We start from the raw sequence: 26,139 nt of genomic DNA on the forward strand, positions 1-26,139 counted from the left end.
CTATCTCCGACCCAGATAAAACTTGAAGCACAGTGGGTCTCCATTTCTTAGCTCTCGAAGGACGTGGGGGCGGCTCCTTCCCAAGGGCCCCAGAAGCAATGGGAGCCATGAGGGGAAGCCTTGCTGAAGGAAATCACATCTTAGCTCTTGCACAGCCCTCTCTCTCAGCCCCTGCCAATGGACAGATGAATGGGGGGCGGGGGGGGGGGGGACAGGTGGGCTTTCTGTACAGGTGGCACCACAGTGTCACGTAGGAGAATATGGCCATGGACGCTTCTCCTCTGCCAAGAGTCCAACACCGACACTATCTTTGGAAAGGATCGAAATCATGCCCCAAAGACTACATGAGGGTTGAGTAGAGAAGAAGCATTCCAGAAGTCCCACATCTCCCAGAAACCCATTCACAATTGCCTCATGGCTCCCGCCGGGCCGCTAAACAGCCTTTGCTAATTCAAAGCCAGATCTTTAATCTTCATGTGATAGAATGTAAATGCATGTGTTTATACTTAAAATGAAAGGCAGCTCGGTATAAAGGAGTCTTTGCTTCTTTCAAATGCTCGGTTAAGTGGCACGAATCTCCTGAAGATGGTATTAATTTCCTCTAATAATAATTTCTGGGTCGTTAGGTTCATTGCATTTTACTTTACACTCTCCTTATCAAGTGCACAGAATGCTGTGTGCATTCCCCCAGGAGCCCGACTGCCATATCAGAGAGGCTCACACTTTCAAAGGATTAATAATACCTCTCTGGTGCTTTTAAAAATCCCTCACTAATCTCCACACTTTCACTTACACTGACCCTGTCTGGCCAGGCTTCTGTGTGATAGAGAGTCTACACCCGGAACGCAGGAGGGAGGGCGGGGGGCGTCCCAGCTCACAGCGGATGGGCGGACAATCTCACCAAGGCCAGATGGATCGGCCAACTTGTGTTTCTTTATTTCTCTTTCTCCTGGAAGGAAGAGCAAAAATAAAACTCACCCCCATCTGAATAAAGTGGCCTTTTGATGAAAGGCATTTGAAGGGATTTGACTACTTATAACAGAAATCCTAATTCAATGAAACAGTGTGACTTTATCTCACCATGTTAACCCAGGGTACACCAACCAACATCAGAACCCGCCTGAGAGCTAGACGCAGAATTATTCGCTGTATTAAGCTGGGTCCTTCTTAATAATGCTAACCTTCCATTAAGTTGGTATCCACCCGGTTTCACTTGCAAGCTATAATGATCACTCCAAGGTGGTGATATTATTTATTGAGATCAATCCAAAATGCCTCAAACGCGTATTCTTCCCATGCACACACCGGATATTCGTTTGTTTCTCCTCTAATGTGTTGTAGCATTTTAAGAAGAGATTGCAAATCAGTAAAGTTTCTTTTGTCTCAGGAATCGGGGTTCTTTCAGCAGGTGTGTCTTAGTTAAGTTAGTCGGGATTCATTCATTTATTAATCATCCGGCATGTAATGGGGTGAAGCGGGAAGGAACAAAATGGTGACGGATGTAACCTCCGATCACAGCGGGGCAGTCTGGGAGCTGTGGTGTAGGCTGGGTGAGAAACGCTCAGTTCCGCTCGAGCTCTGCCTTCTTCTTTAATATTTTTAAGGAATGGGGGCGCCTGAGTGGCCCAGTCAGTTAAGCATCAGACTCTTGAGTTTGGCTCGGGTCATGATCTCACGGTTCACGGGTTTGAGCCCCACTCCGGCCTCTCACCCTCTCTCTCTGCCCCTTCCCCACTTGTGAGCTCTCTCTCTCTCTCTCTCTCTCTCTCTCTCAAAATAAATAAAATAAACTTAAAAAATATTTTTAACGTGTGTATTGACTTATAAATACGTAAACATAACTGTAGCCACAAATAGTATGCACGTCTGCTCCATGCGTTCTGTCTAGGTAATTCACGTCCGAGCCATGTTTCCTTCACGAACCTTAGAAAAGGAAATGAACCTTCAAACTCCCTTGGCTTTTTCATCCATTTATACAATCTTCCAAATGGGTTCGTAACTCTCTGAGATCTGATAGGACAGAGGTGAATTATTTTCACGGCTTCACACCAAATCTTCCACCTGACGTCTTAGCTTCAAAAGGGCACCCAGGTCGTGTGGCACAAATATATTTACCACACTCAAGTGTGCAAAGAAAGTGAGGTTTGCATATTTGTCTATAACTGAGCTCATCTTTCTTGCAGCCTCGAGCTCCACTGAGGGCCAGAGAAACACATCGGCCCGTTGGTGCCATCTTGTCTGCTTCTATCTCCTCCCAGTTCACAACAACCCCTTTCAGGTAGGTCAAGTGTTTTGTTTTGTTTTGTTTTTAATGTTTATTTAATTTTGAGAGAGAGAGAGAGAGAGAGAGCAGGGGAGGGGCAGAGAGAGAGGGAGACACAGAAACCAAAGTGGGCTCCAGGCTCCGAGCTGTCGGCACAGAGCCCGACGTGGGGCTCGAACCCACGAACCATGAGATCGTGACCTGATCTGACAATGGACGCTCCACCGCCTGAGCCCCCCAGGCGCCCCAGAAGGTCAATTCTTTAAAGAACTCTTTAAATTCTTCTACCCATCCACTGCTCCCAACAACAGCAGCTGTTCTGTGGCTGCCGTGGACGTTGCCATGAGCGTCCTTCTCTGCATCCTACCTGACCATTAGGGAGAAAAATGTCCCTGGTGCCCCGCATGACTCTGCGTGCCCTTGTGTGCTGGGGATGCCTGAAGCTGGTGAGCTCCTGATCAGTTCCTTCTGGGCTGGATCAGAGGCAGGCGGGGTGCCCTTTGGCCCAGCCCCACCTGGACTTGCTGGCATTGTTGGGATACTCAGGTCCACCTGAGAATCTCCTTGTATCCTGGCCAGGCTGGCCCATGCACCAACACCATGGCCATGTCCCCGGCAAGATTTCTGGCCAGCAGTGTTAGCTATCTTCTACAATATCCCCAAGGATCACCCACATGACAAGGATCCCAGCCACCTGCGTGACAGCTGACAGAGCTAGACTCAGAACCTCCCCCTCTGCCTCAACTACCAAAAGGCTTGTTTTATTCTGATAGGGCACAGGGTCCCAAACCGAATTCAGACTGAGCCCTCTGCTTCCAGCTTTCTCTTGGCACTCAGGGTGAAGCTTCATGTGCATTCCCCCCACCCCACTCCTTCCCACACACTCATGCGCCTTAGCTCCTCAGACCATTCACTGCTCACTCGAGGGTACTGGGAACCCCCGGTGTAGACCTCGGGGTCTCTACAGTGAGGGAAACCAGGTTAGAAGAGAGGCCATCTTTCTTATTTGTATTCAAGTTCCCACAAACAGACTTGGCTTTGGTCTGTGATAAAACCCTCATTTCACTTTTCAGATTCAGTAACCACGTCCCTGTGAGGTCTGGTTCCTCCATATTCTCAGACACAAAGGCTCTCTTACCTTCCTGTTCCTTTCCTTCCTGGAAAACAGGCTTGGCTTATCGTCTCAATTCCGACTTCTTTACGGCATACGCAACACGAGCCATAGATGGGAAATGATCAAATGCGGTGGCGAGGGCAGTAAGATGGTCTTGAGGGAGGGTAGAATACAGATAGGTCAAGGGCAAGAGGAGGGATCCAAATTCCTGCCAGATGCTTATAATTTCTTTTTCTCAAAGTTGAGCTGTTTCCCATCTTTAAGTATAATTGTTGATTTATTTTTTTCAGAAACGTTTTGAAGTGGCAAATGTTAAGTGAGCCCCACGCTCGACTTCATATGCTTCATTGACAGATGAGATACTTTTTTATTTCCTGGACTTTGGAGTATAAAAGGCCTCTTTCAACTGAATAACTTGATGATAAAACACCCCACAGAATGAAAAACTCTGCCATTTATTCAAGGGCTAGCACCGTTTTAGAGAAGAGGTTCCCTAAAGATAAGCACTTCCTTAATGATATTTCTTCCCTCCCCCAGACATTTCATTTTACAGAGTTAAAAGAAACGATAATCTGAACATAATCAATCAGTGTAGACCGATACAGCGCATTCTCTGGGTGACCAGAATGCTAAGTCACAGAAATACAGAGGCGAAGAAAACAGACCTGGTCTTTGTCCTCTTGAGGCTTACAGTGCCAAGATCATGATCTTGCGGTTTGCGAGTTCGAGCCCCACGTCAGGTTCTGTGTTGTCAGCACAGAGGCTGCTTCAGATCCTCTGTCCCTCTCTCTCTCTGCCCCTCCCCCACTGGCTCTCTCTCTGGCTCAAACTAAATAAGTAAACTTAAAACTTGACTTACTCATCTGTGTGAATGGAGCTGAGGCTCCTCATCCTGTCCACCTTAAGCTATTACCGTGGAACAAACCCCACATGTGAAATCGCTTACCGACTGGGACACGAGGACAAGGCAAAGAGAGGCAGCAGGGATAGGATAACAGGTCATGCGAGGCACCTCAGTCCGCTCATCACAATACTGACACAATTATCCTGGGAGCCAGCTCTGGAAAGAGACCTCTTGCTTGGCGGATACATCTTTTTGCTTCGGTGGCTGTGAGATGCCTGACTGGCCCTTCACACGCGGCAAAGGAGATGCTCTCAGCCAAATGCCATCGCCTCTTCGGTCATGTGAAGTCAAAACCGTAAGTCAAATCATAAGGACGTAACACAACGCTGTGTAGTGTTTTACAGCTGACGAAACACTTTTACTTCTTTACCTTATTCAGTCTTATTTAATTCCGAGAGGGCCACGTTTGTCTGGATAGGCCATGTTAGTATGATATAATTTCTTTGCAATGACTGCTTCAAAATGTAAAATGCAGGGCACCCGGGTGGCTCAGCTGGTTGAGTGTTCTGCTTCGGCTCAGGTCACGGTCTCGTGGTCCACACGTTCAAGCCCCGCATCGGGCTCTGTGCTGGCAGCTCAGAGCCCAGAGCCTGCTTCGGATTCTGTGTCTCCTGCCTCTCTCTGCCCCTCCCCAGCTGGTGCTCTCTCTCTCTCTCTCAAAAGTAAAATAAACATTTAAAAAAAAAGGTAAACTGCAAACAAAGAAAAAAAATTCCCAAGTCCCCTCCAATATTGTCTTGCAAATAAAAATTCCGGCCAGCGTTCAGGAAGGCACACACGCCAGACTGCCCCTCTTTAAAGGCAGCCCGTGCGATGCAGAAGTTTTTTTGCACGGCATTTCCCTGGGACACCAGGGCTTTTCCTCTGCTGTGGAAGGGCTCCATTGTTGACAAAGGCTCTTGCCTCTTGTGTAAAATGCATCACAAGTGATGCATCAAATGCCGTGAGGCGTCACGACCTCCAGCTGGCCACCGGCCACCATGAGGCTCTCAATCACTTGACCCCTTGCCAAGTGACAAAGACTGAGGGAGAGACTCATTCAGAATCGGCAGAAGAGACTAGCAGGCAGGCCTCGGTGGGGAGAGTGTAGAGAGGGCAAAAGTAATTCTGTATCGCAGTCTTCTTGGATTTTTACTTCCGTCTAATCCAAATGCGTCATAATGGTTGATCCAATACGTTCTCTCCAGTTTATTTCGCTTCTCTAAAATATCTGCTTAAACTATGCCTTGAAAACATTTTCTGGGAAAACTGAAGGCATACATATGGTGCATCTTTATTTCAGGTTTCCTTTTCTTCAAGAAGAAACTTTTGGTCAAATGGCTCTGTATGTTGGCAGTATTTTATTTCTCTAAGTAACCAATAGCTTCTACAACGTTTTCGTAGTTTTCTCCAGGATGAATCAAGGCTTTCGAGGGTAGGAAGTGATCCATGCATCTCCGCAACCCCACGATATCCAATATGCCATTTCCATTTCATCAAATAGTCACAAATTGTTGAACAACTTTTTATTGAAAAGAATACAACTTTTCAATAATGGCTTTAAAATACTTTCAAGACCGGCAGCTCAATTTTGGATTGCACTTATAAAAATCACATGAGGGGGATTATTTTTAAGGAGTGGAAAAAAATCTCCGAGAGTACTTGAAGTTATTTGAGTTATAATAAGGCTGTAAAAACTGGGGGTCTAATAAGGGATACTAGAATTACAAATAAGGTTAGATCATGAATCCATTCACTGGATATCAGGTTCGTCTGTAAAAACAGAAAAAGAAGAATTAGAAGTCAGAGCCAGCCCGGGAGCCAAGCATTCAACTTCATATGTACATTGTCAGCACAGAGAACATTATCTGCGAACCCACAGCCCCACCTGGGAGAAAGAAACTGAGACTTGGTGAACTTGGGTGATCGCCCAAGGTTGCAGAGCTCTCCTGGGGGCTGAGGAGGAAGTTCAGCGTCCTTAGGAGAGCTCACAGCACCTAACCACGTGGTCCACGATGAGAAGGTCATTGCTACACTGGAAAGCTGAACCATTTAATTCCCTCCCAAATATGCTCTAAGTCATTCAATCGATGTTAAGTTTGAGTGTATTTTCATACCTTCCAATAATCATTTCTCTCTTTTTTGGAAGTTTATTTATTTATTTTGAGAGAGACACAGCATGAGCGGGGGAGGGGCAGAGGGGACGGTGGGGGGGGGGGGGTGGAGAGAGAGAATCCCAAGCAGGCTCTACACTGTCAGCATGGAGCCTGACGTGGGGCTCGAACTCACAAACCATGAGACCATGACCTGACCTGAAACCAAGAGTCGGACGCTTAACCGACTGAGCCCCCCAGGTGCCCCAATATTCATTTCTTAATAGTAACATCTTTCTTCATTTCCCTGCATGCTGCCCAAATTCCAGCTGGTGTTCTTAGCCACATTACTCAAACCCCCTGATCCTTAGCCGTTTGTAAAATAAACAAAATAACATTGCCTCTGCTAGGGCTGTCCCTCTCTTGCTCAGCAATATCCCCGTTGTCCCCCTGTAGACACACCATAGGGTTGAGGGGACGTCCATTCTCCTGAAACTGGGCAACGGCCATGTCATTAACTGATGCCAACAGATGTGAACACGAACGCCATGTGCCCCTTAGAGGCAGAAAGCCTCAAGAGCCAGTGTGCGCATTTGCTGGCTGTTTTTTCCACTGCCACCGTGGTGAGCAACCTTCCAGGCGGATCCAGAAGGCTCCATCAGCCGACGCCCTTGAGTGGAGATGATGTGGAGCGGAGCCCCTGATGACTCAGAAGGGACCTGTAGAATGAACAATGAAAAGAAGAAAAACATCGCTACAGTCCTGAGCCACTGAGTATTGGTGATTTTTTTTGTACTGCAACATAACCTAGTCTGTCCTGACGGACTCACCTCTGGGATTCTTCTAGCTTTAAAGTTGTTGTGTGTAAACTGGTTACCACTTTGCTTCTAATAAGCAGTCAATCCAAGAGCGTCAACTAGTTTGACCACCAGTGAAAGAGGTTTTATTTTAAATTTTTTAATGTTTATTCATTTTTGAGAAAGAGAGAGAGAGACAGAGCACAAATAGGGTAGAGGCAGAGAGAGAGAGGGAGACACAGAATCTGAAGCAGGATCCAGGCTCCGAGTTGTCAGCACAGAGCCGACACGGGGCTCGAACCCACAAACTATGAGATCATGACCTGAGCTGAAGTCAGATGCTCACCTGACTGAGCCACCCAGGCACCCCAGAACTTTTTATTTTTAAACCGAAAGGCTTAAATATCTAAACAAATGGAGTGCTTAAAGTTTGAAAATGTAAAAAAAAAAACAAAAAAAAACGGTGGCGACTGTCCTAAGTAATGTTTCTGGCAAAGAATAACTCTATGTTTTACATTCTCATTGCTCCTGGAAGCGACACATCAGACTTTCTCATGTCTGAGTTCGATCAGATGTGGTTAGTGAGTTAAATAACAACACTAAGTAGTTCCTACCACAAGTAATTACACTCAGTGCGCATAGCTCTATTTCACGCCAAAAGAAAATAATGATTTTGCACTAGTAACACACGGCACTTTCTACCCAAGTGCTAATAATGTATATGTGTACAGGACTTTGTCTTGTCTAAGCATTTTTAAAGTCTCTTATTTCATTTGATCAAAAGTAATTATGAAATAAAATACTTCAGGGGCGCCTGGGTGGCTCAGCCGGTTAAGCGGCCGATGTCAGCCCAGGTACCTCCTGAGTTCCTCACCGTCTGTGAGTTCGAGCCCCGAGTCGGGCTCTGTGCTGACAGCTCAGAGCCTGGAGCCTGCTTCGGATTCTGTGTCTCCCTCTCTCTCTCTGCCCCTCCCCAACTCATGCTCTGTCTCTGTCACTCTCAAAAAATAAATGAACGTTAAAAAATTTTTGAAAAAAAGAAACATAAACTACTTCAGCAGAATGCTCTTAACCTCTTGTGGGGCAACTGTCCCCTTTAAGAAGTTAATGAGAGAGATTCTTTCTGGGGAAAAAACAAAACGCATATAATCGCAAATGCACACTGCGCACATAGTCCTAGGAGACTTATGGACCCACCGTGGACTACGATAGATCCTGGTTAAGAATTTTGGCATCAACGTTGTAAGATATTTCTGCCTTTACTAACGTTCTGTAGCACAGTGGAATATTTCACACCTCACTCATCAATATTTATTGAACCGTTCAGTGACCCAAAGCATGCGAACGGGCAAAGAAAGATTTTCCTGGGACTACCAAACACATATTCCATCGCATGTAATTTGTGCCGGAGAAGCTCCAGTAATCCCCATGACTTTCACCCTTAGCTCTTCAAGGAATGAGACGTCCTTCTTACTCTCCAGTATTTGAAGGCTCCATAGGAACAATAACTTTAGAGCGGTCACAGGCAAGAGTCAGCGGGGGCGGAAGAGACCAAGGTGATGCCAAATGACAGGGGGAGGGTCTGTATCTTGGAATCTCAGGTCACTCGCCACAGGCCTGTGGGGTCAGTCAACGGCAGCAAATGCAGAGAACAGTTGCCACGTTCTCAGCATTTTGTTTTCTTCTTTCTTTTCTCAGGCTGAACCTCAGCACTTAGAGGATTACCACCACCCTCCCGGTAGAAGGCCAGAGACTTATGACTAAAGTAAGGGTGACGTCCCCTTCTTCGGTCTTGGATCCGAAACAAAGGGCCTCTGAAAGATTCTGCCTTGGCTTCCAGGACCACCAGAGGTGAAGATACAGAGGACCCCGTAAGCTCACGGCACAGGGCAGATTCTCACGGTGGCTTGGCGGGCTGCAGGCAGATTCACGGGGACGAGCCTGCCTTACTCATTATTGGAGTTTACAACCGGGATGTCTCAGAAGTCTGTTAGAGGCCTGCGTTCGCTTCTTAAACCAGAAGCAGACGGGCGACTTCACTTTAAGACAGAAGTTTAAATTCTCGTAATGGAGATAAGAGGCTTATCTTTTTTGTAGATGGTGCCTGAGTGTATCTGTGTGTTGACTCCTTGTGTTCTCAACGAGCGGTGGCTCCAAGTCAGCCCGGGTTCCGAGCTCTTATCGGCCTCCTGTGTGCACCTAGCCACACACCACTAGAAGAGAAAGGTTCATTGATCTGTTGTAGCACGGCGGCAGTTTTGATGAAGATAGTGAAAAGCCACATGGTGAGGCCTTAACCCACTGCCCACATGTGGGTGCTATTCGCAACTAACAGCGTTTTGCTCTTTCTTCTGCCTCGTTGCCCCCACGACTTTGCTTAGGGCCTCTGCTTGTTGGCATGTATGTTCATCCTGTGTGTTACCCAGCTCACACACACACACACACGCGCGCGCGCACACACATATACGCAACTGAAGCGTCAGCACCTATATTCCAATAAGTATGAGAGTTCTTTATACGCCGTGGTGCAATTTGCTTTTCTTACACTTTCTACTGCAGCTTGGAGAGCTTCCCATGCTAACGTACACAGATTAAATCCTTTCTTTAATTTTTTTAAATGTTTATTTTTAAGACAGAGACGGAGACAGAGCATGAGCAGGGGTGGGGCAGAGAGAGAGGGAGACACAGAATGGGAAGCAGGCTCCAGGCTCCAAGCTGTCAGCACAGAGCCTGACGCAGGGCTCGAACCCATGAGCTGTGAGATCGTGATCTAAGCCAAAGTCAGATGCCCAACCCACTGAGCGCCTCCCCCCCTGCCTTTTTTTTTAATGTGATTAAAAAATGTTTTTAAATGTTATCAAAAAATTAATGAAACATACATAATGTTTAAAAAATTCAGAGACCAGGGCACCTGGGTGGCTCGGTCAGTTGAGCATCTGATTCTTGATTTCAGCTCAGGTCAGAATCTCACAGTTTGTGAGTTCAAGCCCCATGTAGGGCTCCAGCCTGCTTGGGATTTTCTCTCTCTCTCTCTCTCTCAAAATAATCAAATAAACATTAAACAAAAAAAAATCAGAAACCATAAAAGGGAATGAAGTGAAAACTGTGCCCCTCTAATTTCAAGTCTCTGGTCTCCCTCCTGGTCTCTTTGCCCAGGCACAGCCTTAGGTAAGGTTGTTAAATGGACCTAATACACACGTAAATATATCTACGAGAAGAGAGAAGACAAAAGATGTCTGCAGGTTACTTGCTGCACTCCCATGCACAGATGCCATCTGTCTCTCCATCCCATTGAGTCCGCGCCGGTCTTGTCGCTGCTTCGACGAATTGCATATGGCGGAAGACCACCAAACACTGCTCTGGGCTGAGGCTTGTGAGGGAACCAGCTGCTTTCTCTCCCCAGAGATGAGCTTTAATATGCCTTACTACCTCGACACTGACCCGCTGTGAGATCCATTCCAATCACAGCACACTCCAAATGCGGTGATCACGAATGATGGGATTCTCCACACCGGGCTCCCTAGAGTGTATTCTCCAATCTAATTGTTTTCATTCCTATTTCTTTAACTGTGGCAAGCGTGGAAGCATATTTTTGCAGATTTCACAGGATTTTTTTGTGTGTTTATTCCTCTGTGACCTCTCAGCCACTTATTTTGCCCTTCATATTGTTAATTTTCTATTGAAGTCTTAGGCTTTTCTATGTTGAGAAATTCATTCCTTTTGTGCTCTGAAGGAATGTTTAATGTGTATATGATCAAATATATCCATCTTTCTGTGATGGTCATAGTTAATAAGATTTTTTTTACTCTAATATTAGTTTATTCACATTTTGTTTCACCTATTTTATATTTTGATTTCTTACGCTCAATAGTTGGGGTAACTTTAATGTACATTGCGATAAAAGTGATCGTAGAGATCGAGTTGTAATCTTTTCCAGGTGTCTGTTTTTCCTTAATTATTTAAATGTCGTCTTTGTATGTTACATTCTCATGTCCATTTAGATTTTTTTTCTTCCATCTTTTGATTCACGCACAAATTCTTAGCTTTGGTTTATTTTCCTTTTAATTACTTCAAATACGAAATAATAAAATCATTTGGTATCTACGGATGCCATTGATGAATTTGAGTTTAAAATTTAATAAAGAGATTCTAGCAAGCTTCACACCAATTCCCAATGGTCATCAAATTATCATATTATAAAATTATCCTTCAAAAAATGTAGAGAAGTTTTTTTTTTTTGAAGTTCACATTCCCTGAAGAACAAAAAAAGCAATGGTTATTTTCTTAAAAAAAAAATAATAATAATTTAACGTTTATTTTTGGGAGAGAGAGAGAGAGCTAGTTGGGGAGGGACAGAGAGAGAGGGAGACACAGAATGGGAGGCAGGCTCCAGGCTCTGACCTGTCAGCACAGAGCCTGATGCGGGGCTGGAACCCACAAACTGTGAGATCATGACCTGAGCCGAAGTCGGATGCTTAACCGACTGAGCCACCCAGGTGCCCCTATTTTCACTTAATGCACTAGCATAGAAACACAATAGTATGTTTTTCTTATTTCTGGAATTAACAAAATTAATTATAAATTCTCTACATATGGGTCATGCAAAATGAAAGGTTCATTTATTTGAGCAGCCATGGGCCAATTTTCTCTGGAAAAAATAAAAGTAGCTTGTAAAATATAAAGTTACTTGAAATTGCCAGGGAAAGCAGTATTCACGGTTTAGCTGCTTTGTATTATACTTCTTATTTTCCTCTGCTTTATGTTATAGTTCATTTTATTTTTTTATTTATTTATTTTTTTAACATTTATTTATTTTGGGGACAGAGAGAGACAGAGCATGAATGGGGGAGGGGCAGAGAGAGAGGGAGACACAGAATCGGAAACAGGCTCCAGGCTCTGAGCCATCAGCCCAGAGCCCGACGCGGGGCTCAAACTCACGGGCCGCGAGATCGTGACCTGGCTGAAGTCGGACGCTTAACCGACTGCGCCACCCAGGCGCCCCATATTATAGTTCATTTTAAAATAGAAGTCCTTCCTTCCCTTGTGAATGGTGAGTTAAGTTATTAAAGATAGAAAAATAACTAATCTATCTTAAAATCTCCTCGGTGCTGATCACAGTGCCTAAAATATAATGTGTGTTAAAGAAATGTCAGGTCAATGATATGAAAGCATGGATCCGATGTCCTGTCTTCTTATTTGAAACTTCATTAAGCTCCCAAAGTCAAAGAGAAAGCTTGCGATGATAAAAATAAACAAACGAAACAAAGCTTTTGAGATAACCATACTGAAATTGTAGGCAATGCTGTTTGTCATTGGGTCTAACGCTATTTGTCATTGGCTAATGAAATAGCAAAAGGTAATGATCTAGGAATTCATTAATCAGTAATGTATTATTAGTATATTGTATGCCTGGTTTTTTTTTCTATCTATCTGCATATCTTTTAATTAATTTAACTATTGATAATGTATCCATAAGCTCTTTGTACCCATGCTGTATGTCAGATTCTGGAGATCGGACGAAGACCAGAGGGTCATAAAGACTTTAACAAGTTTTTTTATTCAGGACATCGAATAAAGATTTACTAAAATATGTGCGATCATCAAGGCATGTGTCCAGGGTAAGGAGAAAAAGACAGGATGTACACAAGCGTTTGGGAACTATGTGCCTGATGGTCGAAGGAACCTGGTTCCTGAAATGGTGCAGGAAGTGTGCCCCAGATGGAGGGAACCCTGGGTAACCGGTACTGTGGATAAGCTAAAGAAACAAACAAACATCACTGTTGGCTGGGGAGCGAGTCTCCTGGATTTAGGATTAATAACTATGTGTTTCGTACATCACTGATAAAACTTGACATACAGTTTCTCTCTCTATTTATATATATTTTTTTGCTTTTTTTTCTGACATAGATAAGTTCAGAGACCTTTCTAGTTCTGGTTCTGCACCGCCCCGTGTATTAAGGCATCCACAAAGGAGAAGCTCAGCTTTGCTATTCATCAGTGTGAGACATGAACTTCCTATTGAAAAGAGGAGGGAAGGACTTCTTTAAAAAGCAGTACCACTTTATCTTACAAGGTAAAAAATAACCATATAATAACAACGCAAACGCATGACTGTTGACAATGTAAGTGCTATGTAACCATGGAGCAATTATCTACTTCTCTCCCTTTTTAAAACAAAGACCAAGCTGAAAATCTAAGAGCTGCAAGTTGCATGATGATTATTCTGTTCATTACTTGGTAACTGGAAGTATAATTATCAAGTAATCTGCATGAACATAATTACGTATTTACATCGTCTTTGCCGTGTAATTATAGAGGAGTTTAGTGATTATACAGTACACTCCTTGAAAAAGAAAGTGATACCAAAAAACAACCCCCCCAAAAATCTGTGTGAAGTAGTCATCTCAAGCAGAAAGAATTAAACATGAGGATGATTTTCCTTAGAAAAGTCCTAAATCATGACATAAGTGAAAACAATAAAAATTAGATCAATTTCCGATCATGAACACCAACCAGAGTCCATCTCATGAATTATGGAAGCCTGCTCAGACCGTCAAGCCATTTGGTGCATGAAGCGCTCAAGGAAAATAGTCGAATTTGCTTTCTTTCAACGTGAAGGGGGTTTTTTTATATTTATTAGTCTAATCATCTTTATCTCGTCTTCGTTCTCCCACCATTAAAATCACAAGTATCTCTATTAAATTCTGAGATGTTTGATGAGTAGATAAAGAAAAAGGAGCAAGAATAAAGTTGAACAGTGGTGCTCACTTAACAAAGTTCTGAGGCTTTCTCTCACTACAGAAAAAAAGTATTAAGTACTTTATTTTTTAAGATCTGTATTTTTTAAGATGTTTAATATGGATGGTTTAAAAAAAGATGTCCTGGAATTTTTAAGCACTTTGGTAACTGCATCCTTGCGATTAAAATCTCTCCATTGTCTGATAATCGACCACAATACGTTTGCTTTCTGTTTGCAAGGGGTGTTCAGGCCACCCTTGGTGATTGGATGGCATATCCTGCTCGGTGACAATTACCACTTAACAAAGTCATTGTCTGAAACCATTTGCATAAAACAACAGTTCAGTCGGAAGTGAATCCAGGGGGTGCCTGGGTGGCTCAGTTGGTTGAGCGACGGACTTCAGCTCAGGTCATGATCTCAGGGTCCATGAGTTCGAGCCCCGAGTCAGGCTGTGTGCTAACAGCTCAGAGTCTGGAGCCTGCTTCGGATTCTGTGTCTCCCCCTCTCTCTACCCCTGCCCTGCTCACGCTCTGTGTCTCTCTGTCTCTCAATAATAAATAAAAACGTTAAATTTAAAAAAAAAAAAAAAGAAAGAACTGAATCCAAAGTGACTTCTTGACTCTCTCCATGTGCGGGTAGGAACCTGTAATCTGCGAGATACACACACAAAGCCAACACAATTTGCAGTGTGTGATCATTTCATATTTGTCACTGTCCTCTAAATGCATAGATTCTCCCAGAAGTTACACAGGCTCGTGTTTGAGTCTAACAAGCCTGGCAGGTCGACTCTTTCAGTTCTCTAAGTGCTATTTAATATCTCCACGGAGTGATATGCTGCTATTTTTTGTAGTTAAAGCAACATCTGAAGGTTGGCAACTGGCAGTAAGAACGCAATTTAAACATGGGGCTTTTGTCCCCTCCAAAGAGTGAATGGGAGACTACATCAGCGGCCATGCTTGCTGAAGATGTAGAAATTAGTGTTCACATTTTTGGTGGAAAAAAACAAAAAAAGAAAACGAAACCATATCGGTCTTTAAAGAATTTCTCCTCCTAGATTAACAATGTAACAGATAGTCAAGACCCATCCCCAGAGTTTCTGTCAAATGCTTGTTTCTTCTGCAGGGGCATCACCTTCTTCCCAGGGCGCAGTCTTGAGAGAGCACAGAAGACTTTCAGAAAGGTCGCGAGATGTTTCCTGACTCCTCTGCTCCCTGCCGCCTAATCCAGAGACACAGTTACTCCACAAGCCAAGAAAGATGGGAGCGGCGCCTCCCTGAGAGCCAGCCCTGCATATCACAAACACACACATTGAAATAATTTACTTGTCGACACCCATGGGCGTCGTCTCCTTACCGGGGATTTGCCCATGAATCACACCATCTCAGCTCCCTAGAAACACTTCTCCACAGCCCTGTGTCCTTGAAACAGTCGGTTGGGCAACTGACTCTTGATTTCAGCTTAGGTCATGATCTCAGGGCTCGTGAGTTCCAGCCCTGCATTGGACTCTACCCTAACAGCACGAAGTCTGCTTGGGATTCTCTCCTCCTTCTCTCTGCTGCCCCCCTCCCACCCCCCGCTCTCTCACTCTCTCTTTCTCTCTCTTTCTCTCAAAAGAAATAAGTAAACATTTTTGAAAAAGGAAAAAAAGAAAGAAAAAGCAAATGAGTGCCATGTGGGTTTCTTTCTCTGCAACAGCGTACGAATGCAATAGATTCTCGGACAATGAAGTGTTGTCCTGGTGGAGACAGGTTTCTATTTCCTTGTTAGTTTTCTACTCACTACACTTGACCATGGTGGCTGAAAACTACCATGCAATTCTGAACAGTTTATGAATTGTGTGTATATAGGTCTAGATTTTTGAGAAACTCGATGTAAGTTTTCCAAAACTCAAATGATAAAATTTAGGTTTATTTAAATAATTGCATTAGGAATTTTTGAAATCATCACTTATCATTTCTGTTTTATTTAACGGATAATGTTTAATTTTTAGGAGGTATCGCTTTTAAAAATATTAATAATTGAAGTGGTTTGTATTTTGAAGTATTTATATCTTAATCAAAATACACTCAGATTTTGAACATTCTGAGTGCAATTACATGTTTTAGTTTTTTAGGGCACTACTCTCAAAAGAACAAAAACTTTGTGAAAGTCTTTATTATATTAACAATTAATGGGGCCCCTGGGTAGCTCAGTCAGTTGAGCGACAGACTCTTGATTACAGCTCAGGTCATGATCCCAGACTCCTGGGATTGAGACCCGTTCCCGCCCTGCACTGGGCATGAAGCCTGCTTGAGATTCTCTCTCTATCTGCCCCTCTCCCCCCTGGCGCACACACGCGAACACTCTCACTCTCTAAAATAAAAAATAAATTTAAAAAACAATTAGTGGGGCGCCTGGGTGGCTCAGTCAATTAAGTGGCCAACTTCAGCTCAGGTCACGATCTCGCGGTTCGTGAGTTCGAGTCCCGCATCGGGCTCTGTGCCGTCCGCTCGGAGCCTGGAGCCTGCTTCGGATTCTGTGTCTCCCTCTCTCTCTGCCCCTCCCTTGCTTACTCTCTGTCTCTCGCTCTCTCTCAAAAATAAATAAACATGAAAACAAAAAAATTTTTAAAAACCGATTCGTGATTTTCATTAATTTAAAGCAAGAACAATTTTATGGAATACATAATAAACTTATGAATGACGTATGCCTTCCGTCTATACTCATCACACTTCACCGGAACATCTTCCATGGAGCACCCAGGTGTGTAATAATCCTGAAGTTCAGTCACATTTTGCTACCATTTAGTCATATAAAAACCACAACTTTGGACATGTTTTTTTCAGTTTAGACATTATGAAGGTATATTTGTCAAGACAGCACTATAAAACATCTTTTCTTTAACATCTTGCTGTGTCGATTTACCACTTTAAATTTCAGACATGTACGTGGGCTTCCATTTTTTTCCTCTTTTTGGTCTTGTCATAACATTCAGGGAATGGGTGTGGTGCAGCTCTCCCTCTGTTCGGGACGGGATGGTTTGAAGGGAAGCAAATACTGCTCCCATCTCGGCCACCACCCCCTTCGGCCAGCAATCCACCAGTGGCTGCCAGTAGAATACAGGGCAGGAAATTGTATACAGGGAACAAACTGCGTTCAAATCAACAGAATGGAGAGAAAAGAAGCATAAATGAGAAAAGAGAAAATTGCAAGCAAATTAAGAATGACACATCAGATTAAAAATCCTTGTAGATGGGGCACCTGGGTGGCGCAGTCGATTAAGCGTCCGACTTCAGCCAGGTCACCATCTCACGGTCTGTGAGTTCGAGCCCCGCGTCAGGCTCTGGGCTGATGGCTCAGAGCCTGGAGCCTGTTTCTGATTCTGTGTCTCCCTCTCTCTCTGCCCCTCCCCCGTTCATGCTCTGTCTCTCTCTGTCCCAAAAAAAATAAATAAACGTTGAAAAAAAAATAAAATAAAAATAAAAATCCTTGTAGAAGGATGGGGCACCTGGGTGGTTCAGTCAGTTGAGCGACCGACTTCGGCTCAGGTCGTGATCTCACGCTTTGTGAGTTGGAGCCCCGCATCAGGCTCTGTGCCGACAGCTCAGAGCCCAGAGCCTGCTTCAGATTCCGTGTCTCCCTCTCTCTCTGCCCCTCCCCCATTCATGCTCTGTCTCTCTCCGTCTCAAAAATAAATAAACATTAAAAAAAAATTTTTTTTTAATTAAAAAAAAATCCTTGTAAGAGGGACACCTGGGTGGCTCAGCTGGTTAAGTGTCAAACTCTTGATTTTCACGCAGGTCATGATCTCAGGGCACATGAGTTCAAGCCCCACATTGGGCTCTGTGCTGACAGCATGGAGCCTGTTTGGGATTCTCTCTCTTGCCCTTTCTCCCTGCCCCTCCCCACCTCTCTTGCTCTCTCTTTCTCTTTCTCTATTTCTCTCAGAATAAATAAACTTAAAAAAATAATAATAATCCTTGTAAGAGAGAGTGAAGAGTAGAATTCACACAGGAGAAAATTAAGTCAGTGTCATGAAAGACAAACTCAAAAAGATGCCCCGGGATGAAGAAGAAAATGACAGAGATGAAAACCACTGGAGAGTGGAAAACAGCCGTGTGAGGGCAGGGACAGAGCTATAAGGCAGAGATAATTAGTGTTCCAGGTTTTTTTTTTTTTTTAATGAAAAGGAAAGGACAATCAAGAGGAGAAATTCCTTGCACTGAAAAGATCTGTGAAAACAGTGTGAACGGATCCACTGCGTTGCAAGCAAAAGAACAAGAAAAAGTTCATCACATCTAACTACACCCTGGTCAAAATAATAACAATGGTAATAATGATGACAAAGAGGGGAAAATAATTCCTAAAAGCATCGGGCAGAGCTGGAGAAAAGAAACAAGTATTCGAGGGATCTTGGACTTCCTACAACAAACGCCCAAGACGAGAGCTGGAGTTCTCTGGGGAACAGGTTGAGTTGTCTTTGGCCAAGATGTCTTTCATGGGAGGAATCAGCAGAGACATTTCAGATCCATAAAGGGCTCTTTAAAAAGCATCACTATACGCCCTTGTATAAAAATCAAAGTGTGTGAGAGACCACCAACATTAAAAGCTCACCAGTTAGGTAATGGAGGTATAACAGAGCCTGTCTCCCCCATACAGTGGTTCAGGGAATGGGAATGAATCTTGTAGTCTGGTTTTAATTCTTGAGGCTGATACTAGCTGAGGCTTTTAATTTCTATAAAGCTAGTTTCCCATCTCTAAAATGGGGATAGTTATATCTCCAGCAAATATCTGTAAGGCCTTAAAGTATGTAAAATATGTATTGTGCAGCCTCTCAGATAGAGAGTGTTCAGTACATGCTCAATGGCATTGTTATTGGCACCATATGTGCATAATATTTAAGACTAACATTGAGTGAAATGCCCTTTGAAGGAGCTACTGAATTTATGCCAATCTCTTCTATGCCCTATGTATGGACACAAATGGCCACCATGAAAAATATCTTTTTGCTTCTAAAAAGTACACTTGGATGATCCCCTCTCACATGAACATTAGACACATGTCTGTAGATTTTGTGTATTATGTATGTATCATCGTATAAGTATAGGTGAAGGAATCGTAGCCGACCTCCCATTAACTAGTCAATATCTACATCAGTTGGTGACAAAGCTAACCACTGAGGGAGAGGTGGATCACCACTTTATGAAATGAACCCAGGGTCATCCCAATGCCTTCTCTTTGATAACTGAAGTCTGTGTGACTGTTAAGGTGGACCAGAGTGACCTGCGTCAGGATCCCCTCTCATTGGCAGAGAATGACAATGAAAGCATGGAATGAAATCCCCATGTTTGTCTATGTTGGTGGTTCAGATTCAACAGAAAAGCTAAGTGTTAAGTGATTATCTGTGAGGCCCTATCAAAGGGTACCACCTGGCCAGTGCGATTACCAATGATTTCCCTACAATGATGGACAAGAGTGGCTTGGGGGACAGGCTGAAAGAACTCTCTGTCTCGGAAGAAAGAAATGGTAGTCACTAACATCTGGAAACAAGACTGGCCCCTATATCTGGGAATCTCAGCACAGAGAAGACATTGGGAGCTCAAGAGAGTAGGTGGAAAAAAAGAACACTTGACCACATGTGTCCCTAGAGCTGATGAATCATGTCATGCTAGTTAAAAGTGGTTTGTGAAGTTAAGAAATCAATGATAAGTATCATAAGGGTTCACGTGTCCCCACCATCCCTAGTTCTTCCAGAGAAGGGCCATAGCTCATTTTCTGAGTCTAATAAAATCAAAATTACGCAGTCCCCACAATTTAATTCAACCTGACTTCTTGCCAAGACTTATCAAGCATTTTCCAGGGTGTCCCTCTTCTAGCCTTTTAAAAATGTTTTGAGCATAACATCCATTTAAGAAACATTATCATGCAGTTTTCTAACATATGTCCAAATACAGCATATCAATATACTAACACTACTGAGTCATGTATATTTTACTGATGTTCAGAGTTCATGGAGAAAATTCTTCTTGTCTGCAATGAATTGCCTCTATTTTGAGTCTTTTCTGATATTTTGTCACAACTCAGTTACATCCATTACCAACCCGGAAAGCCTCCCGCCAGGCTCTTTGTTACCCATTAAATGTCTAGTCAAAAGAACTCTCAAATCCATTAAAAATAACATTAGACCTACAACAACCGAAATATAGGGCTTTTTTCAGATTCAGAAACAGAATTTCTGAGAAAATCAATCACTAGAATTTTCATGTTCTTCTGTGATGGAAAATGTAAGGATAAACCAATCCTGAATGAAATTGCTAAAAAAGGCAACATGTCTTCAAGTTTTTTTTCCATTTTCAGGCACTCGGTGTTTCCACAGCATCTAGTCTTCCTCCATCGCAAAAGAGAAGGAGCTGGTAACCGTATTCATACCAAGATGTTGTGAATTGACACTTATGTAATCTCAGGATTGAACTAGGTGTCAGAGACCATCCAGAGACCATCAAAGACTATATTCTACCTAATATTAGCGGTCTACTCTTCAATGCCCTTGAGAAGTAAATATTGCTTTCCCTTCCAAAGATCACCTCACTCCCCTTTCCATTGCTGGGCAAGGTCTCTCAAAAAGCTTTCACCTCCTTTGGGTAAAAGTTGCCTCCTTCAGCTGGAACCTGTTGCCCACCTTTTGACCCCACAGACTATGTCCGGCCTCCTGTCTGGCTCTCCACGTATTTGCAGAAAGCTATTGTATGCTTAAGTGGCTCTTTCACGGACTTAACCTTTGTAATTTCAACTTTTCCTCTATGTCATGGTTCCAGACAACTCTTACTCACTCTTATTTGGATGTTCCTTAGTTTGTAAACATTCTTATCCAACTACGACACTCAGGAAAGCTTCACTCTGATAATAATTTCACGAAAGGTGTCACGGTATTTAGAAAGAGCCCAGACATTGAAACCATACAGACTCCTGGTTATAAATCCAGCTCTTGTACCTACCAACTGTGTGACCTTGAACAAGTGGTGTAACCTCTCTGTCTTCTCATCTGTAAAAGAGTAATTATACAACCTGATAAAATTATAGTAAAGACTAAAGAAAATCAAAGTGGCATCAAAGTGGGGCGCCTGGGTGGCTCAGTCAGTTGGGCGTCCAACTCTTGATTTTGGCTCAGGTCATGATCCCAGGGCCATGAGATCAAGCCCCCCTTGATCCTCTGCGTCTCTCTCTCTCTCTCTCTCCCTCTCTCTCTCTCTGTCTCCAAAAAAAAAAAAAGTGGAATCAAAACAGACTAGTAAACCCCTAAATAATGATGTCTATCATTATTACATATCACTATTAAAGGCTAAAAATGATGACATCAAAACATTATTAAGTTACCTTATATAAGGTGGCTATGTGAATATTCCAGAAGCAAGAAACCAAGTTTTTGTATCCCCCAAGAGTGACTTCTCTGCTTTTAGCATTCTTTCTCCTGGCTGTAATTCAAAGGTCCAGATTAGTCCATTGTTTTTTTCCGAAATGATACTTTATATATTTCAAGTATTTCAACTTTGGGAATTGAGCAGTAAAGTTTTCCAAAATCCCAAAGTAGTACTTGGGTTTTCTGATTTTATGTGAAATAAATGATCTCCCAGGTCATAAATTCTCTGTATCATCAACTAGTTCTGCTCACGGGTGCTATGGGAGAGATTTGCGTTATTGCTGACACTAAATCTACACCAAACACCTCTCACTCTTGCTATAGAAATTACCATGAAAATGGCACAATTTAGCAGTTCCACTTCCAAGTGTTCGAGGGCAGGGCTAATGTCCAGAGAAAGAATCAGAAAGAGAGACAAAGGCACAGTCCCATTCAATCTGCTTATGCACTGGAAATTAAGAGGCGTTCTCGTACCCACATGGCTCCTGCACAGCTCCCCTCTATGAGACCATGATCTCAAATGACAGAGAAATAGAGACAATTGAATTTTTAAACACAAACTACTCTGGAATGCAAATGGATCTCATTTCAAACTTTATGGGCGAAATTCTGACCTTACCAGCCTCTTCTTTGTCTAACTGCCCCATCTTGAGACCTGCTGGTTTGGAGTTCTGGGAGAACACGGAAGGTCAAGGAGGCATCCTAAAATTGCAAAATGGAGAGAACTAATCCAGCACATGAAAGAAAGATAGGTTGGAAGGGGCTGGAATGGACGGTCCCTCAGTGGGGACGATCAGAATCATCTCCCGGGCTCAATTTCCATTTCCGGGGGAAGCAGAGTTGCCTACTTCCATGTGACTCCAAGGCTTCCGAAATTATACACAAAACTACTTTAACCCCTCCCTTTCTATACTGTTGCCCACAGTAAAAATGCTTAGCAAACCTCAAAATGCTTTGAGAACTTATTTCAAGATAGGACTTAGAACCACAACTGCAGAACTTCTCTGGACTTCAGGAAGGATCTCAGGCAGAAGAACAGAAAGTGACAGTGAGGAGAGTGACCAAGAAACCGGTCCCTGAGAGGTGATGTTCTCACCAATAATTCATGTGTGGTCGGTACATTAGAGTGTCCAGAGCACTTCTCCATCTGTCATTTCATTTGAGGCTCACAAAGTACAATGGACACAGCCTGGGAGGCATTTTCATGAATAAAATAACGGAGCCATCACAGGGGTCAGACAGGGGTTCCTTTTGTGCGAAAGCAGGGAGGCGAAGTGCCTGGGAAGGCTTCACAGAGAAAGCACCCAGAAGCAAAGGTGTATGTTCGAGAAGCTCCAAGTGACCTCCAGGAGCGTCAGTGATAACCCAGGCTCTGCCATGAGACCCTCGCGTTGAAGCCTTGTATCAGCCTCCTATTGGCCATGTGTCCCAGGGACTTGTCGATATGATGCCAGTCAAACCAGGACCTAACCCATAGATTTGTCACAAGAGTTAAATGAGTTCACGTGTGTAACTCTACTCTTCAGTACTCTGCTAAATGATTTTCTCTTGGCTGTATGGAAGCTCTGTCTTGCTTCTAGATCATTTACGCACCTTCCTGGAAATGTAGATCTGTGTGGATTGCCAACTATTGACATGTAATGCTCTATGAATTCCAGCATAACTAGCAGCCCTTCACTCTCCTGACCTCTCTGAACTCCAGCTTTCACACCACCCAGCCCTACTGACCAAGACCACTCACTCTCTCCGCTGTGGGCTGTACTCTGCCCCAGCTCTGGGACCTTATAAGAAGATGCCGAAATACAGAGAGGAAAACATCTGAAGACAGACGTGTAGAGAGAAGGCACCACATGGCTCAAGAGGCAGATAGGAGAGACACAGCCACAAGAAATGCCAAAGATCGCCTGCAACACCAGAAACTAGGAGAGGGAGCAGGGTCCATCCATACCTTGATTTTGGAATTCCAACCTCCAGAACTGTCCTGCTTAAATTTAGGTCATCTGAAGCCACCCAGTTGATGGTACTTTGTTATGGCAGCTCTTGGAAGGTAAAACAGTGGCATGAGTTTAATTTGTTGTTTCTAGCCATTCACAGGAATTCGTTTCCTGCTCTGCACCAGAAACCCAGAGGGACTCTCCAGGCACTGACCGTCCAGCTTCTTGCCTGATCGTGGCACGCACCTTGCCCATGGCTATGTCCAGAACGCCCACTCTGCCACTCTCCAGGGTCCTTCCTGGATCCAACATCTGTCATGACTACTACCTCTGCCTCTCATGTACTGTATGAAGAGCGTGCTCAGCCTGCCTGACTGGACTTCCTTTTATTCCCTGCAGCTGGCAAAGCCCTAGAATTAGCCCATCCCCTTGAACACGTCCCTCAGTCAGGGGCCCTCCCAACCGGGCCTTTCCAAACACCCATGTTGCTCTGAGCTCCCAACCTGCCACTTCTTCCTAACATCAAACAGTGTCCTCTGATTTATTTAACATCCCATTTAAGACTCAGGTTGCAAATAAATTCAGAGCCACAGGCTGGGCATAGAGAACCAGCCCCCTCCTTCACTCTGGAGAACCAGAACCCCCGTGAGGCCTCATGTGCAGCATTTTTATGAGTGACTGAACGAGATTCACATGTCTCTTAACCTGGGCTAAGACTTAATTGGTTGGTTTAAAAATTATTTATGCCCTTCATGCATGCATTTTGAGCAGATTAGAAAACACCAGTACATATCAAATTATTTTTTTCAAAAGAAGTCATTAAACACTAGGAGGAAATATATGCAGGGTAGGAGAAATGTTAATGTATGAGGGTAATTGCTCACTGCTTCCCTTCCCAATTGCCCTGTAATAGCTTCTTATATTTGCTTTATTTTTATCAATAGAGATGGCTGGGAAAATTTTCGCCACATCACCCATTTACCAAATGTTTCCAGGTATTCTCTAAAAATAGCCCAATTTAATTTCCAAGAGTAGGATTGTTGAGTCATATGGTTTGTGCCTGTTTAATTTTGTTAAATACTGACAAATGCTTTCTTAAAAATGTAAGAGAATTCACAATCCCACCGCCAGATAGCATGAACATACACAGCCTTTGCCGATACGATGGGTGAAAATTAGTATGTTGTAGGGGGGTTTTTGTTTTCATATTTGTTTTTATGCGTTTTGTTTGTATATTTCATTGCATTTCCCTGACTACTAATGATGTGAACGTCTCCATACATGTATTAGTCATTGGCCTTTCTTCTGCTGTAACAAGTCCTATTTTGCCTTCTTCCTATATATATGTTAATCATTTGTCTCTTTCTTATTTATTTGCGTATTTTACCCTACAAAAGCAAAAGAACTTTGTCATCATTTTATACGAATCAGTTGGCTCATTCCAGCGTTGTTGCTAACAGTTGCAAACTGAAAACAACCCAAGAACCATCACTAGAATTTTATTGTTTAAATTATGATGTTTACTTCTGGAACACTATTTGGGCACTTAAAGATTAAGATAGACCTATACATGCTTACTCAGAAGGAATCTGTGATAAAATTATTCGGGAAAAATAATACATTTCAGAATATCATACCCATAATGTTTTGTAAAACAAACAACAAACAAAAACAAACCTTTGGGCATGCTCGTACGTAACTTATATTCGAAAGATGGAAAAGTACACAACAATTGTTTCCCACAAAAGGTTAACACTGGAAAAGGGGATGTGGAGGTTGTTTTATTTTATACCTAGGACATCTCGTGCAGTTGCTAAAATAGCATATATTATTTTGTAATTCAAATGACTGAAATACATTTCAGAGTATAACAGTAAAATATAGAATTGTGGAGGTTTTAGTATAAGTTTTGTGTGATTGTGTGATACTATTTCAGCAAAAGAAAAAATTATGTACAGATCAAAAATAGTGTATTTTCAGGGCACCTGGATGGCTCAGTCCGTTCAGCGTCCGACTTTGGCTCAGGTCACGTTTTCGTAACTCATGAGTTCAAGCTCCGCATTGGCCTCACTGCGGACCCCACTTCAAATCCTCTGTCCCCCTTTTTTTCTCTGCACCTCCCCCAACATGCACACTCTCTCAAAAATAAATTTTAAAAAATAGTGTGTTTTCAAATATACTGATTTTTTTTTCCACCAGAAAAGGAAACCTCCTTCCATTGACAATGGGTTATTTATGGGAAAATATGAGAAAGCTAGTTCTACAAGATCAGCAAGTTTAAAACATTCAAATATCTTTTTAAGAAAGTAGGAATCATAGGGCGCCTGGGGGGTCAGTCGGTTGAGCGTCTGACTTCGGCTCAGGTCATGATCTCACAGCTCTGTGGGTTCGAACCCCACGTCGGGCTCCTGTGCTGACGGCTTGGAGCCTCCTTCGGATTCTGTGTCTCCCTCTCTCTCTGCCCCTAACCCACTTGCATTCTGTCTCTGTCTCTCTCAAAAATAAATAAACATTAAAAAAAATTTAAAAAAGAACGTAGGGATCAAGTATTGACCCCTAACAGACATTGATAATCGAGCATTATGGCATTGGGACACTATAGAAACTTAAAAATATATAGAGGTTTACCAGGGAGCTAAAGTCCAATGGGAAAGTCAAACGCTACTGGCAAATGAAATCAAGAGACTTTATTTTTTAAGAGATTCAAATGATCGGTATGATAGAGTCAGACAGTCCAAAGAGCCTGAAGGTCATTCATACAAGTTTCAGTCTTCAAACTGCATGCCTTACCTCCCTTAAGTTTCTAGATGGCACCAGTTTGGTATAGAATCTTCCATGTTCAACATCAATATTGTTTTTGCTGATGATCTGAATATGAGATCAATCTTACCTGATCTTGTAGGCTTAAGCATCATCACCC

This window comes from Prionailurus bengalensis, chromosome A1 (assembly GCF_016509475.1).
Source record: "Prionailurus bengalensis isolate Pbe53 chromosome A1, Fcat_Pben_1.1_paternal_pri, whole genome shotgun sequence".
NCBI classification, from domain to species: Eukaryota; Metazoa; Chordata; class Mammalia; order Carnivora; family Felidae; genus Prionailurus; species Prionailurus bengalensis.